At 32.0% G+C, this 11,323-nt stretch overlaps 1 long non-coding RNA gene across 1 annotated transcript; it reads left to right on the top strand.

The window, feature by feature from the left end:
* The first annotated feature begins 5,766 nt into the window (after positions 1-5,766).
* On the top strand, positions 5,767-6,575 carry LOC140449492 (uncharacterized). Its single transcript, XR_011951806.1, has 3 exons — positions 5,767-5,891; positions 5,997-6,054; positions 6,385-6,575. It is a non-coding gene; the product is annotated as an uncharacterized lncRNA (long non-coding RNA).
* Positions 6,576-11,323: the final 4,748 nt, after the last annotated feature.

The following is an 11,323-nucleotide window of genomic DNA, read 5'->3' on the forward strand; positions in this document are numbered from 1 at the left end:
GAATAAGATGATGGACGCACTGCACCATAAACGGCTTCATGAGAAGCATCAAACTCCAGATTTGAAAAAAGTTGGTGTAAGTTTTGAACACCACTTTTTAAATCCGTAACTTCAATTTCGGTAACGTAACACATCCACATTGTAAATACTAGCAGTAAAGCTGAAGAAGAACTGTAGGAATTAGCTCTACAACGTGTTATTAAACAAACACCCCACCAACAAACTCTCCCATTACGATAAAAAATCCATTTCAAAACTATCTACATAAAATTTATCCCCACCATCATTTTCTGCTTCTGGTAGAAGTAGTTTAGCTTGCTGGATTAAATAATCAAGATTTTTTTGTTGTTGGTTAGGTATAAACGTATCTATTTTGTAATGACCCCACGCTAATGTGTTAATAGTTCCGGGTATAACATATCTCTTATCATCGTGGGAAGTTAAAGCAACCTTATTTTTTAATTCAGTATACATTTCATGTAAATGTGACTTAAATGTATACATTTTACGATAAATCTTTGCATTAGTATTATCAACTACTTGTTTATAATCCGTAAATGTTAAAGATTTATTTATAACGTTTTTGGAAATTCCCTTAGCTTTTTTAAGGTTATCATTGTTACTTAATGTCACACAATAAGCTTTGGCACCAGTACCACAAAAATTTGTAATTGGTTTACCTTTAAACTCATCCTTTAATTTACCAACCACTGATGGTGTTTTTGGTATATTAAAGATATTATCGGCGGGGTAATTGGATGTATCAAATAAATGAAGGTTTTCTTTGATATCGCGGTAAACGTTTTCTGTTTGAATGTGTAAAATTAATGAATCAGTGTCGGTATACAAAAGTGCGACATTATCTACATATTTAGCTTTAATATAATTGTAGAAAAAATCATACATACGAATTTTGGATATTTCTAAAATTGAAAAACCGACATATACCGGTTTGTCGTAAATTATTTTTAGGATATTCATTTGAATTGCAACTAAATTATCAGAAAATATTGAAACAGAGTGAAAATTCGGCATACTAATAAACCCTTCAGCACCGACGCTCCCAGGCAAGTTTTCCCAGTGGGATAAAAGTTTAATATCAACCCTCTTATCAACGTTTTCCATAGTTTTCCCGTAAATAGAGTTTGTGTAATTTTTATATGTACTTTTATCAAATTCATTATTTGAAGAATTACGTAAATTTGTGTTTAATTCAATATAAGGTTTTAACCACGGTGATTGAGAAAATTCTAGAATTCGATGAATTTTAGTCACCTTTAAACCTTGTTCAGTACACTGTTTCAAATTTCTATAATGGATAATATATTTATTTTTCGGTAACAACGTTAATACAAGCTTGGGATCTTTACTATTAGGAGGAATCAGATTTTCAGGACAAAACGGTAAGTCGTTATGGAAATCATGTAATGTTTCAGGATAAGCTAAATCAACTTCTAAGACATACCCCTTTGGAGATTCATCATCGACTGATAAACAATCAAAATGAGTGATTTCTACATCATCTAACCATCGAAAATCACCATGCGGAAGGAATTGGCTCATAGCGTAACCATAAAGGTTTGTAGCATCTAAATAAAGAATATATGAAGTAGGTTTAGAACAATCATAATTCCCACAATACTGATTATTTGCAGCAGCAAATCTAGTGCTACACTGACTTATAACTCCACGTATACCCTTTTTAAAAAAATGGAGCATGTCTATATCCGTCAATAATTCAAGCTGAACATTAGTTTTACGTAACATAGCATCCCAGCTAAGTGATGGAGCTGTTAAATATTGAGCAGGATCTAGTTTATAGTTAAATAAACAATTATGTCGAAAGTTTTCGAACACATCAGCTAATAATAAAATATCTGATTTTAAATAAACATCTGAGTACTCTCCTAAAGTGTTACAATTAAAAACTTCTCAAACTCGCTTAGCTCGTAAGTACTTTTCATCGGAAATGGCTTCACCTTTTAAAATATCGAAAAATTCTTCTTGTGTGGGTAAAGATACCTCATCAAGTTTTGAAAAGTTATCCAGGTATGAATAAGGGAAAACACCTTTTTGTCGTAACAATCCAAACTCTTCATTTGATCGACAATATTTTTGTAACTCTAGATATTGAGGTAAAAATCTGAAAGAATCTACAAACCTTAATTTTAAATATACATTTCGCTCTAAATCACCACGATCAACTAAAAGTAGTTTGGTGAATGATATATATTTTTCTTTAGTTTGTGCAATAACATCAATTTTTTCGTTATTCTGAGCTAATTTTGTTATAAACAGATGCGAATCGTAATTGGTTAAATTATGCATGAAAACAGGTATGAACTTAGGTAATTTATAATTTAAATTACAAGCGTTATGAGCCGCGCCAGAAAACAACCCTGTTAGATGTGAATGATCTCTAACTTTAATTTCGTTAATATCGAACGGTTTATCACAAATGTGACAACACTTACTAGTAAAAAATTGTAATTCCTCTTCTGGTGTGAGTTTTTTCATAGGTTTAATATGTTTAAGATATTTATGATAAATACTGTAAACTTTTTCTTCTAGTTTTTGAATAAACTTTTCAACCACGTTGTCACCGCGATAAATGATAAGTTGTGATAAACTGTCATCAAAATAACATTTAACGTAAAAACCGAATGAATATGGTGTATGCTGATAGGTTTTGACAGTAAACGAGGAATTATCAGAAGGTGTTGCATATTGTATCGGTTGCAGTATACTTTCAAAATCAGCATATATAACAAACGGAACTTGCATTTGTTTCTGAAAGTTGGAAAACTGCAAGATATTTTCTTTTTGTAGATGTCCATATTTATTGAGAATCATGTTGGTAGTTGGAAGCTTAGTATATACAAAGTTGCAATCGTTGTCTTCATGTTTGCGAAGACGTTCTAAGGATGAGAAAAATTGTAAGCAACCATTACATAGAAAAGTCTGACCATTATGGCGTGATTTTTGTTTTGATATTAACCGCGATAAATTTTTAATGTAACAATAATGACTATTCCCGTACTCATCAAAAATAAGTAATAAGTTAACATGTGTAGCTTTTTTAGATTTTGTATGATACAACGGTCCAACGATTTCCAATTGTGTGATCTTATTTTTAAAACATTCACTAATCCCAAAAACGTTAATCGAAATATTATTTAGTAATTCAAATTTTGGTATATCTGAGAGTTTCATAGGGAATTCTATATTATGGAACTTTAAGAGACTAGTATAATGCGGATAAGAAGTAGTAAGATTGGATTTACCTGTTGGGTCAAAAATTGATGCGTTTACCGCCCAACCAAAACATGCTTCATCTTTATTCATTATATTAATAATTGCTTTCTTCATCTCGATTTGTCGTGGTAACCTGATATATCAAGAAGATCGTAGAGGGTTGTACTTATTAATGTTAACTTCTAATGATTGGATTTGTAAAAGACTCCATCCAGATTCCTTTTCTTGTATTTCCGAAACCTTGGGTAATATCTCCCTAATAAAATCTTGATATGCTTGTTTCAAATTAGTAGAAATAGTAATAATCTGATTTTTTGTATTAAATGATTTTAAATCATAAGTATCTTTTTCAGGTATTCAGGTATTGTGTACATAGAGTAAAGTTCGAAATTAACTTTTAACACTTTAAATTTATGTAAATAGTTATGTAGGAGCTTCAAAACGTTACCTTCAATTTCACTAAAAAATTCCAAGTGATCAGTATGATGTTTGTTGCTAGAAAGACGGTAACTACCGATACGATTTTTAAACGCACTTGATAGTTTCTCAACCCCACAATCATTACTAATAACACTTTTGTGTGAATTACTACGTAAATGTCCTGTTAGTCCTCTCCCAGAAATTTTTTTATAACAATCTTGACATTCGATAACATTGGATGTAGTGGTAACTGGATGAACAATAGATTCAAAGGGAGTTGCTTCTACAATGGTTGAATTGTAATTATTAGCGGATGTAACAACATCTAGGTCATCATTAAGTTTCACCTTTTCCCTTTATTGAATCGTTCCGGACAACTTTCCCGTTTATGCCTACTTACACTGCTTTTGTTGGATAAAACTTTTAAACAAAAGTTACACTGCATGGTTGTTGACTGAAGCTAGGTGACTGTACGACACGAAAATGAACAATAACGAAAGAAGTGTGGGGTATAAATATAAACTTGTTTTGATTACCGGTTTTAAACTGGAAATACCGGTTTTAAACTGGAAATACCGGTTTTATGGTATTATTAGAGTAAATAATTACAAAAACTAACAATATATCCCAAATATAGATAATTACCGCATTTATAAGCGTGGTTAAAAGTAAAAGTGTAACAAAAAATAGTTTTTTTACCGCTTTACCGCTATATACGTAATTCTTTTTAAAAAATAATAACATATTCGTATTCCTGGCGTCAATACCTTTCATTAGAGTGGTTGAAAGGTGATGTAGGACTAAAAATACGCTTTTTAGCGTTTTACCGCTTTACGCGTTAATTTTTTCTCAAAGTAATAACATATTCGTATTCCTGGCGTCAAGACCTTTTATTAGAGTGGTTGGAAGGTGGGTGTAGGACTAAAAATAAAGAAAAAAAAAACCTCAAAAATAAAAAAATATATACAAAAAAAAAAAAAAAAAAAAACGATGTGAAAAACCAACAATAAGCGCAAAGCTGTGCAGACATACATAAACTCAACTATAGCCGGTCAGTACCCTTTCTTTGTTGTCTATGTAGGTCATGTAAGAGTATTCACTTCATTTGCGAGAGCTTACATCGCCTTCGAGTATTCACCTTTCTTTGTTACAGCAAGTGTAGATCCTGTTTCACCCACCATTTCGCGTTGCTTGGCTTGGGTTCGGTTTGTTGTATATAACCCCGTTTAAGTTATGCAATTTCAAATAGTCGCTTCTTTTCGCAATGAAAACTGTACAACGTTCTGCGCGTCGCGAGCCGGGGTTGTTGGCTAAAAAAAGAGTTTTGTATAATAGTGTGCCAGATACTGAGTTTGAGGAACCGTTAGCTAAAAGACAATTAATTAACACGGTTCCTCCTTCAATCGAGTCGCCGCCGCCGGTGTGTGAAAATTCGATTCCGTCCGCGATCGCACCGTCGTCACCAAGATCGGTCCCGTCTTCGATCTCTTCTCCGGTCTGTAAAATAAGGGATAGGCAGCGTGCACCGTCGGAAGAGAGTGTTGTTTTTGTAAATTGTAGAAAAATTAGTGAGGCTCAGCGTCTTATTTTTAAAATAAACAACCAAAAAAAACTAAAAACTAAAGCGACGGTGCACTCCGCGGTTAATGAGAATGTCATTCAGTCATCCGCATTTATTAAGGATGACATTCTTCATGCCGCCGAAGAGGCTGCATGCAAACATAAAATGGTGAAGGATCGAGAAGAAGGTTTCGAGGATATATCCGACTCTGAAGAGGAAACACCCTTAGGTGAAAACTTATCCTCTATCGAGGATATAGTAGATATATCTAATTATGAATCACCACCAAGAGAGAAACCGTTGACGGAAACCCAAGTGTGGGAAAAAAAATTATTATCGAATTCAGAGCCGTCATTGATTAATGTAGCCGCAAGCGCCCTACAAATCCCGAAAAAAGTAGAAACTCACCATCAGGCGTTTTGCGAGAATTACAAGGGGGGAGTTGTGTCGGCTCTGGAGCAGCATGCGGAACGTCTCCAGGAAAGTTTAAACGAAAGTATAAAAAATAGTGAGCTGCTTAAGAAAGCCACCGAAAATATTTTAGCATATGCTGAAAAAATTATGGTGGCTTTCCACGAAGAACAAATCAGGTTGTCACAAGACATAAACAACACCAAAACTTTCCTGGCCAATACTGTAAGAACGGATTCTCGAGGTAAGAATTTTTATTACAATATGTTGCAACAATTTTACTAACAAAATTTTTCGTAATGCTATTAATGATAATTACAATACTGATAATGTTTTTTGTTTGTTACAGACTTTTTCAACAAAAATGCTGGTGGTGATATCCTGCGATGCTGGGGGATGAGTAAACCGTGAGTAATCCAATTTTTTACCTTAACTTTTACTTTTTACAATCATAATTAAAACTGTTTTCCACAAATTTTTACAAACAAAAATTTAATTTATTATTTATTACAGAACTTTAATTTATTCTTCATTAAGTACTACTTTTAATTTTGTACACTAACCTTTCCTTCTTTAGGATCATAATAAAACAGTTTTCCATGAATTTTTACAAACGAAAATTTAGTTTATTCTCTATTGTGAAATTTTAATTTTTTCTTCATTAAGTGTCACCTTTAATTTTATATATCATTATGATATTTTATGTAGTTCTACATTCTGCTATTTCTTTGTTACAGATCCCACCCCGACGACCCTGTTACGTAAATTTAGTTTTAGTCTATTTTTGTATATAATATTTAGTTTTAGTTGTGTATATAGGTATATATAGTCTATATAGTTTATTTTTAATTGTGTTTAGATATTTATATAAATATATTATTTATTTTTGAATAAAAAATATGTAAAAATTGTTGTTTCTATATTTTCTTCTTCTTCATTTTGTGTATATAAGTATATGTAGTTTATATAGTTTACTTTTAATTATGTTTATATTTGTATATATTGTTTATTTTTTAATAAAAGATATCTAAAAATTGTTGTTTTTATATTTGTATATATTGTTTATTTTTTAATAAAAAATATCTAAAAATTGTTGTTTTTATATTTTCTTCTTCTTCATTTTGTGTATACATGATTTTTATTGTGATTTTCTATATCGTTTTTTAATAAAAAACATCTAAAAATTGTTATTTCTATATTTTTTTCTTCTTTCCGTTTTTCAATGCTCCTCCAGTAAGTTGTCGCTCCATCGTTTTCGCGGTCTTTCCGCTAATCGTCTCCTCATTAGGTGACAGTCTCTTACCATCTTTACTACTCAATTTGTTGTCATTAGACTCATATAATCATTCCATTCTACTCTTCTATTTCTACCCCATTTCTTGATGTTCTTTACCCTACATCTCCGTAGTATATCTATACTTCTAGCACTGTCCCATAGCGTCTTACCATCGATTTTTCTGAGGGTTTTTATCTATGTTTTTTCTAGCATTCTTTTCAACATTTAGACTTCTAGCTCTATCCCATAGTACCCTACCATCGATTTTTCTGAGGGTGTTCATCTCCGCTAACATTCTTTTTGTTCTCTCTGTGTCAGTTCGTGTTTCTACTGTGTATGTCATTATTAGCCTGATGACTGTTTTGTAAATCCTACCTTTCATTTCTTCCCTGATATTTTTTTTCTCCATATTGTTTCATTCAGGTAACCTGCAGCTCTGCTCTATTAACTTGATCTCCCACTTCTGTTTTAAGCTTTCCATAGCTAGGTAGTGTGTCGCCTAGATAGTAAAACTCCATCACTTGTTCTATTATCTAACCCTCCAGCTCTAATTTATAACTTAGTAGATTTGTTGTTATAACCATGTATTTTGTTTTTGTATGTAATAAAGGAGAAAACGGAAAAGCATTAAGGCATTTATTTTAAATTTTTAAATACAGTTATTAAAAAGAGATTTCAATAAAACTTCATGGTAAGCATATGGTTATAAGTATAGAATTTGAGTACAAAAATAACTAATAAGGATTTGCAACATAATTGAATTACAAATATATTACCATAATAAAGTACTAATATTTAAACGATTAATAGATAATTATTGGTTCATTAATTAGTTCGAATGGTGTTATCTCTGGTCCGCAAAACATATTATTTCCCGATACATCCTCAATCAGTTCGGGTGGTGCTATCACAGTCCCCAAAAACACATTATCTTCCAAGACATCCTGAAATTCCACGTCACTATACAATAAACTATCATTTTCTATATCTGACATATCACTCTCCGACAAAGAACTAAACTCCTCTGATAGCTCGAGTGTTGACAAACTCCATACGGATAGATTACAATTCGTAGTAGAATCGCATGGACCATCATCACTAATGATGCTATAATTATCCCAATCTGTACTAGAGTCACACACACCACTCTCTACAATGATACTTGAAGAACCAACTTCCATGGTTGAATGTGTAAGGCTTACTGTCTAACAAATATTTTTGGATAGAACTCAACCGAAAGTAGCATCTTTAAGACTGAGCTAAACAGGTTTAACCACAATGGGGGTAATTGCCCCGTCAAGGTCTTGTTGGATTGTTTCTTTTTATTCTATAGTCCGACCATAGACAAGAAAAGGTGAATATGCGGTCACCAACCCGGTTCAAACAAAGATAGGTGAATAACCGGTCAAGGTTTTATTCTTTTTATCCTATGAACGTGGGTAACAAATGTGAACAAACGGTCAAGGTCTTATTGGTTTTGTATCTTGTTGTCAATCTTTTTTGTTAATATAAATTTTTTCTTTTTATAGCGCAATTAGTGTTATTAATGTGATAATTGTTTAAAAATTTCAAGCTTATACCTCCCTCCAATATAAGTTTACATATATAGATTATTTTCCGAACTAACTTATTAGTTAAATATGTGTCTTGACGACGGTAACAATGATAGTATATCCCGTACTGGGTGGCAATTTGAAGACCGTTTACTTTCTTTTAAATATTGGAAGGGTACAGTTGAACCCCTGTTATTAAGCAAAGCTGGGTTTTACTATACAGGGGTTAGTGATATAGTTCGGTGTTTCTACTGTAATACTGAAATATATAAATGGGAACCTTCCGATATACCGATTGAAGAGCATTTAAAGTATAGCGACTGTTTTTTTGCAAAAATGTTGGTGACAAAATATCGAAGTTCAAAAAAAAAAATGTGTTCAACGAAGTTTTAACAATATAATACCATATATTTTAATAATATGTATTATTAATTTTTTTATTTTGTTAATAAATAATTAAAATATTTTTATATATATTTCAATTAAAAATGTGTCTTGACGATGGTAACTTTGGTAGTATACATCTGTTTGAAGATCGTTTACCATCCTTTAAATATTGGAAAGGTGCAGTTAACTCGTGTTGTTAAGCAAAGCAGGGTTCCAGCATATAAGGAATGTCGATGTCGTTAGCTGTTTCTACTGTAAGGTCGAAATACACAAATGGGAGCCATACGATATACCTATTGATGAGTGCATAAAGCATTCTACATGTCTGTTTGCAAGACTGATGAAATGTAATTCTATCTTTTTTATATATAATTTGTAATAAATTATAAAATGTTTTTGTACTACTTATTATAGAGTTGAATATACTATTGGTAACAAAGAAAGGTGGGGGTATTAGCGACACGAGCTTTAAAACCGGTTTCGATATGGTTTAGTGGGGGTCGATGGTATATAACTTCGTTAATGTAATTCCAAAATCAGTTTAGACTATAATCATGTTTCAAGAAAGTATTAAATTTACTATGGATAAAGTGAAATTACTTAGTGAAAAATCAACACCTAATTTAACATCTATTGGATATTATACCAACAAAAAAAAATTGAATAAAATTTGTGTAAACTGTTGGGTGGAGGCACTTTGTGAACTCGGTCAAAACAACATATTTGATGATGTGTGTCTACCCTTGAAATTACGTCTGTATGTCAACGAATACCCGACAAAACGTTATCTGTTAGACACAGCTTTGGAAAGAATTTTCAAATTTTCCGACGTTTGGTTGTGGGTGGACCAATTCTTAAAAAAGACGTCAACTTTCGACACTCTTTTTCCAAAACTTGTCCAATACCAACAATTGGAATCTCTTAAGCCTATAGAAGACCTGCTACCACCAAGGATTCTGAAACGGTTGCAGTGTAAGGGGTATCAACATCCCTTCAAATGTGAAGGTTGTTTAGGTTCTGTAAGCTCATGGAACACCTGCTAGCACCAGGGATTCTGGGATGATTGAAGCGTGTCAACATTCCCAAGAGTATGAAGGTTGTTTGGCTGGAACCTGTAGGTGCAAGTAGGTTATAGATAGAACTTATTATTGTAGTTTGGATCAAAAAAATAAAAAAGTGAAAAATATATTGTTTTTATTCAAATTTACTCCATTACAAAATTTTCATAAATAAAAAATACATTTGAAAGGGCGCATATACATTTTTGTTTAGAGTGGTAAAAACATTTTGCTTCTGATATTGGTAGTGGTGGGAATTCGCCTACTTCAATTACAGGTGTGGAAGAATATTTTCTTATGTAATTCGCTTTTTCCATTCCTTTTACATAAACAATTTCAGCTTTATCTGTTAATTCCTTGATAATTTTTTTAAATTCGTATAAGGGGGTAAAACCTTCATTCCAAGAGATGCAGTGATGGTGTTTGCTTAACCATACAGCTTGCTGAATTAGATCAGGAGGTGACATTCGTAATGGGAAAGGTGGTTTAAAAATATATATTACAACTTTATCACCCGAGTAACACGCTAATTCTTTACAAATAAACCTATTATTCTCAATTTTAAAACCTTGGATATCAATAACAAGTTTCATATTTTTAACTGTTGGAGTTTTTGGAGAACTTGTTTGAATGCTTCGTATTGTTGAATTTGTTTTTTAAGTTCTTTTAAATTGTTTATAAATTTGTTTATCGTGTTTTCGTGTGAACGTTCCATCATCAACTAACGTTTGTAATTATTACTATTGAATAATATACAGTTAAAGCGCATGCGTATTAATACTGTTTTACTATTTTTGTTAATGGATTATATGTAAATTCTTTCTCGTGTAAAATTAAACAATATGCGGATACATCAGTTGTTGATGGTGTATTTGTTTCAAATTCGATCCGCAGAACGATGGATCCATTTTGAATCACTTCTTTCTGTCTACTGCAATCTATATGTATAAGCGGCGTCTTAGTTTTAAAATCTTGCGGGTTAAATATCGGTTGATTTAAACTTAAATTATAATAACTTGTCTGAAAACTTCCAAACATTTCATAGATTTGAGCGAATTTATTGGTTTCAAAATCTATTTGTAAATCATTATAAGGATATCTTTCAGAATTCAAAAATACTTTTATATTTTTGAGGTCGTTATGATCAAATTTGCTCATATCTTTAGTAATCTTTGATTTTCTCCCTTTTTGAAATGCAATAATGATATGTCTCGGTGTTTCAATATTAGTACTAGTTTTTACCGCCCACGTATGCCGTGTTGTATTATTTAATGATGGATATTCAATCATTTGCCACGAACGAAATTTAATTGGTAGCTCAATATTTTTATGAGCTATACTATTTAATCGTAGTTGTTCACGCATGCTTGGGCTAACATGGGCGACATTCCATTGCAATTTT

Source organism: Diabrotica undecimpunctata, chromosome 9 (assembly GCF_040954645.1).
Source record: "Diabrotica undecimpunctata isolate CICGRU chromosome 9, icDiaUnde3, whole genome shotgun sequence".
Taxonomy (NCBI): domain Eukaryota; kingdom Metazoa; phylum Arthropoda; class Insecta; order Coleoptera; family Chrysomelidae; genus Diabrotica; species Diabrotica undecimpunctata.